This window comes from Quercus suber, unplaced genomic scaffold (assembly GCF_002906115.3).
Source record: "Quercus suber isolate HL8 unplaced genomic scaffold, Cork oak 2.0 scaffold_124, whole genome shotgun sequence".
NCBI classification, from domain to species: Eukaryota; Viridiplantae; Streptophyta; class Magnoliopsida; order Fagales; family Fagaceae; genus Quercus; species Quercus suber.
The window spans coordinates 1,252,474-1,259,124 of NW_027069588.1; positions in this window are offsets into that span (position 1 = coordinate 1,252,474).

A 6,651-nucleotide genomic window follows, 5' to 3' on the forward strand; every position below is an offset into this window, starting at 1 on the left:
TTTGTTTTCATCAATTTGGTGAGTTGCCACATCTGACATAATTGCTTCTAGCAGGTATTTCTTCTTGTAAATTCTACTAGCTAGTAACTTAGGGCATGTTTGATACATTAAAAGGAGATTACATTATTAATAGTAATCTTTACTTCTAGAAATATAAGATATTGTAATGGAATAATTATATGATTCTCAAAAAAAAAAAAAAGTAATGGAATAATTATTACTATTCATAAGTTTAGTTATTCCATATGAAAAGATTGCAAAAGATGATGTATATGGAAAATTTTTATTTTAAGAAATAAATTAATTTTAAAACATACTGCATGCGCTAAAGAATAGCTAGAATAGCTAGGATTAGTCATTTATTCTATGTAATAACTAATTAATGTAATAAAGATGCTACCAAATTACTAAATTGCTATTACATATAAATTGTTTCTCAAAAAAATAAAAACTATTACATACACATGAATAACTATTTCATTACAGGAGCTATTATAATGTATCAAACATACCTTTAAATCCTTTAGTGAATGACTAAACAGTTTCAATGAAAGGAGTAAAAAAAAATTCTTGTGAACAAAGAAAATGAATGGATTTTATAAGACTGAATGAAACCTCAAATGCCCTAGATATCCATTCCCCTTTATCTAAAAAGGAGTAAAGGACTGTAAAGCACGTCCATGATGAATATATATATATATATATATTTGGTATTCGGTTCTTCAGTATCCATCAAGCTTAGGCCAATCCTGTGCCTTGATTCGATTGGGGCTTTTGTTTTTAGTGTTGTTGGCTCTTTATTGTCGTTCTCACCAATATGAAACGAAATTATGAAACGTACAACCATCAACCATGTAGCCTGTAAGCTGTAACTGTAAGTCCTTATAGAAGCCAAAAAGAAGTAACGATTTTTTTTTTGGTTGGGGGGGGGGGGGGGGGGGGAAATAAAAGAGAAAGAAGTAAAGTTAGATTATTGATAAATTTTTTTTAAAAAAGGGTACATCCTCATGTGACCATTCATTTCCAGAAATTTAAAAATCTAGAAAGAGTTCCAAACAGGTAAAGGAAATTAATGTAGGGTGCGTTTGTTTCGGCAGTAAAAAGTTTCTGAAAAATATTTTACACCACTGAGCGTGTTTGGGTTGTCCCGGAAAATTCAGTCAAATGAAAAATGATTTTTGTTGACTGTAAATCATGCCCCAAAACCCTATAAAATATTTTACACTTGTATTTTACCTTCAATTAATTTCCACCCCAGGAAAATAGAAGAGATAGAGAAACAACAAGAGCTCCAATTGCACATCCAAGCATCGGCGAGAGCTTCGATCGCACATCCAAGCACCGGCAGGTCGCACCCCAACACCGGCGAGATCGTCGCACCCCAACACCGCCTAGATCGTCACCACCCAAGACCGATCCATCCAAAACCGATCTTGTTCTCGACCCAAAGCTCATCTGCGCCACCGTTCTCATTCTTAACCGCCATCGTTCTCGACTGCCATCGTTCTCGACCGCCGATTTATCTCTCTTTCCTTCAATCTGTTACTCTTTCTCCCTCAATCTGCCACAGATCTACCCTTTTTCTCTCTACCCATATCAAGCAAACCACTGCAAGACGAGCGACCCATCGTGCGATCTTGCCTCCGCCTCGCCGAGATCGAACCCAGTCGCCTCTCTCTCTCTTCCTTCTCTCAATTTAACCGGATTTGATAAATTTTTTTTTTGGTTGGGTTTTGTTTCTTTTGTGTTTATCTATTAAGCAATGATATTATATATTTGTTTGGAAGCTGAGAAAATGTGAGCAACAAGTAAAAAATGTGTTTTCTATAGTATTTTCAAGAAGACAACCAAACACCAAAAAATATTTTTCAAAGCATTTTTTGAAATGCAACCAAACACTTGAAAATATTTTACACCCGGAAATTATTTTATACTGAAACAAACGCAGCTGTAGTTTCCTTCAAAGTAAGAAAAACTATTTTTTGTTTACCAAAAAAAGAAAAAAGAAAAAAAAAATAATGAAATTTAATACAACACCAACATTTGGGTGGTTTAGTTTGTAGGATACTAAGCCAATAAGTCTCAGGACTTGGGTTCGAACTTCAACAACTAATTGTGTATTGGTGCTCCTTATATTCCTTCTCCATCCCAAATAGTTGACTTAAAAAAATGAGTTCCTCACACAGACCAGGGGTATGGGGTCTTGCCTAGGAGCGGGGAGGATACTATTATAGTCATGTCCAAGTAAGAAAGCAGCCACACTGATTGCCCCTCTAACCATTTTTTGTTTACCAAGAAAAAAAAAAAAAAGAAGCTAATGAAATTTAATACAATCTTGCCCTATTATTAGACATTTTTCTATATACATTTTGAAGGAACTTAATTCGGGGAATTTTATTTTACAAGACTCTTATAAGTTATATCTCACGTGTCTTTTTATGTTAGACCCTTGATTTTCAAGATGGGTGATTGAACGTGGTGGCACCTTCCACTTGGTGCGCATGGAACAATGCTGAGTTCTAGCCAGTTTACTTGAACAGTTCGATGTGTTTACACGGCCTGTGGTGTGTTAAATATTAAACATGTTCACATATAGTGCACAAGTATAAAATAGGTGGTAGCAAGTAGCAACATGCCGACATGGTAGAACAGTTACCAAGTAGTTACTTGTTATGAACAGCCTTGTCAATGTGATGGTATAGCATGAAAAGCTTCCAGGGAAAACCAGTTGTGTCCCGAAGACAGTTCCTAATTAGTTAGCAAGTCCAGGTTCAGTATACCCAAGTAGCTGCCATTATAGTAATTTCCTATATGTTTCTTAAAGTTGTTGGGGGCATCATTAAAGAGAAGGTAAAATAGAATATATCATTAGGGAAAATAATATATTATGTATATTTGTGTAAATTTTGTAAGCCTTGGTAGCTGATTTTGACTAAGGCATATCCCAAGTGAGTGTTTTGTGTCCATCGTACTTTGTGGTAAAGTTTTAAAAGTCGGGAGTATTCTCTTGTGATTTCTGTGTGTTTTGTGGTAAAGTTTTAAAAGTTGGGAGTAGTCTCTTGTAATTTCTCTGTGTGATGTGAACTATTTCACACAAGCAGTTAGTTGTTTTCCTTTTGCTTTGTGTACTGTAGGGTTATTGACTGAGATAAAGTAGGATTTAATTTATTTAGTGGCATCATAATGCATAAATTTTGGTGAGAAACTTTTTAATGACAATCGTTATTAGAGTGTGGTTTCTAGATCATGGTAGGTGAACGTTCTTTGGATGAGTTTATGAGAAAATGATCCTATGTAATTTCTGTGTGCCGTGGATTCTAAGGTTCATTACTGCTGCTTGTTTTTTTTTTGGTGTTTGTGTTGGCTTATTGGTAGAAAATTTGGGCAAGAAATTTGCCCGCGACACTTTGTATTAGGTAGTTAAAAAAATCAACTTTCTCCTCCACAAGAAAATAATCTAAGTATCAGATGCAAGTTTCTTTTTTCTCATATAGAAGTAGATTCCACATAATGTATAGTATATCTCTTTTAATGTATGGTATACCATCTTTTATCAGTATTATTTTATATGATATTCCCTGCCTTGATTTGTTAGCTTTTGACAAAGTTGAGTTAATTTGTATTAGAACTATTTTTGATTTAATGCAATCTCCTTGTTTACTCAAAAAAAAAAAAAAAAAAAAAGCCCTTAACGATATATGTGTGGAAGAGGATTTGTTCACGTTCAAAGAGTTAATGACATCTCTTTTTCTTCTGTTTTTTTTAGTGTTAAATGAGCAATCATCATTATGGCTGATTAGGTGAATGTATTGTCAGTATCACCACAGTATGGAAGTACCATACATGATGGAAGCTGGCTTAATTAAAAGAGAAAGTCAAAGTATTGTATTACATAAGATTATGATGTGTTTAGGATGCGAAGAGTCAAAGTACTTTTTTTTTTTTTTTTTTTTGAGTAAACAAGGAGATTGCATTAAATCAAAAATAGTTCTAATACAAATTAACTCAACTTTGTCAAAAGCTAACAAATCAAGGCAGGGAATATCATATAAAATAATACTGATAAAAGATGGTATACCATACATTAAAAGAGATATACTATACATTATGTGGAATCTACTTCTATATGAGAAAAAAGAAACTTGCATCTGATACTTAGATTATTTTCTTGTGGAGGAGAAAGTTGATTTTTTTAACTACCTAATACAAAGTGTCGCGGGCAAATTTCTTGCCCAAATTTTCTACCAATAAGCCAACACAAACACCAAAAAAAAAACAAGCAGCAGTAATGAACCTTAGAATCCACGGCACACAGAAATTACATAGGATCATTTTCTCATAAACTCATCCAAAGAACGTTCACCTACCATGATCTAGAAACCACACTCTAATAACGATTGTCATTAAAAAGTTTCTCACCAAAATTTATGCATTATGATGCCACTAAATAAATTAAATCCTACTTTATCTCAGTCAATAACCCTACAGTACACAAAGCAAAAGGAAAACAACTAACTGCTTGTGTGAAATAGTTCACATCACACAGAGAAATTACAAGAGACTACTCCCAACTTTTAAAACTTTACCACAAAACACACAGAAATCACAAGAGAATACTCCCGACTTTTAAAACTTTACCACAAAGTACGATGGACACAAAACACTCACTTGGGATATGCCTTAGTCAAAATCAGCTACCAAGGCTTACAAAATTTACACAAATATACATAATATATTATTTTCCCTAATGATATATTCTATTTTACCTTCTCTTTAATGATGCCCCCAACAACTTTAAGAAACATATAGGAAATTACTATAATGGCAGCTACTTGGGTATACTGAACCTGGACTTGCTAACTAATTAGGAACTGTCTTCGGGACACAACTGGTTTTCCCTGGAAGCTTTTCATGCTATACCATCACATTGACAAGGCTGTTCATAACAAGTAACTACTTGGTAACTGTTCTACCATGTCGGCATGTTGCTACTTGCTACCACCTATTTTATACTTGTGCACTATATGTGAACATGTTTAATATTTAACACACCACAGGCCGTGTAAACACATCGAACTGTTCAAGTAAACTGGCTAGAACTCAGCATTGTTCCATGCGCACCAAGTGGAAGGTGCCACCACGTTCAATCACCCATCTTGAAAATCAAGGGTCTAACATAAAAAGACACGTGAGATATAACTTATAAGAGTCTTGTAAAATAAAATTCCCCGAATTAAGTTCCTTCAAAATGTATATAGAAAAATGTCTAATAATAGGGCAAGATTGTATTAAATTTCATTAGCTTCTTTTTTTTTTTTTTCTTGGTAAACAAAAAATGGTTAGAGGGGCAATCAGTGTGGCTGCTTTCTTACTTGGACATGACTATAATAGTATCCTCCCCGCTCCTAGGCAAGACCCCATACCCCTGGTCTGTGTGAGGAACTCATTTTTTTAAGTCAACTATTTGGGATGGAGAAGGAATATAAGGAGCACCAATACACAATTAGTTGTTGAAGTTCGAACCCAAGTCCTGAGACTTATTGGCTTAGTATCCTACAAACTAAACCACCCAAATGTTGGTGTTGTATTAAATTTCATTATTTTTTTTTTCTTTTTTCTTTTTTTGGTAAACAAAAAATAGTTTTTCTTACTTTGAAGGAAACTACAGCTGCGTTTGTTTCAGTATAAAATAATTTCCGGGTGTAAAATATTTTCAAGTGTTTGGTTGCATTTCAAAAAATGCTTTGAAAAATATTTTTTGGTGTTTGGTTGTCTTCTTGAAAATACTATAGAAAACACATTTTTTACTTGTTGCTCACATTTTCTCAGCTTCCAAACAAATATATAATATCATTGCTTAATAGATAAACACAAAAGAAACAAAACCCAACCAAAAAAAAAATTTATCAAATCCGGTTAAATTGAGAGAAGGAAGAGAGAGAGAGGCGACTGGGTTCGATCTCGGCGAGGCGGAGGCAAGATCGCACGATGGGTCGCTCGTCTTGCAGTGGTTTGCTTGATATGGGTAGAGAGAAAAAGGGTAGATCTGTGGCAGATTGAGGGAGAAAGAGTAACAGATTGAAGGAAAGAGAGATAAATCGGCGGTCGAGAACGATGGCAGTCGAGAACGATGGCGGTTAAGAATGAGAACGGTGGCGCAGATGAGCTTTGGGTCGAGAACAAGATCGGTTTTGGATGGATCGGTCTTGGGTGGTGACGATCTAGGCGGTGTTGGGGTGCGACGATCTCGCCGGTGTTGGGGTGCGACCTGCCGGTGCTTGGATGTGCGATCGAAGCTCTCGCCGATGCTTGGATGTGCAATTGGAGCTCTTGTTGTTTCTCTATCTCTTCTATTTTCCTGGGGTGGAAATTAATTGAAGGTAAAATACAAGTGTAAAATATTTTATAGGGTTTTGGGGCATGATTTACAGTCAACAAAAATCATTTTTCATTTGACTGAATTTTCCGGGACAACCCAAACACGCTCAGTGGTGTAAAATATTTTTCAGAAACTTTTTACTGCCGAAACAAACGCACCCTACATTAATTTCCTTTACCTGTTTGGAACTCTTTCTAGATTTTTAAATTTCTGGAAATGAATGGTCACATGAGGATGTACCCTTTTTTAAAAAAAATTTATCAATAATCTAA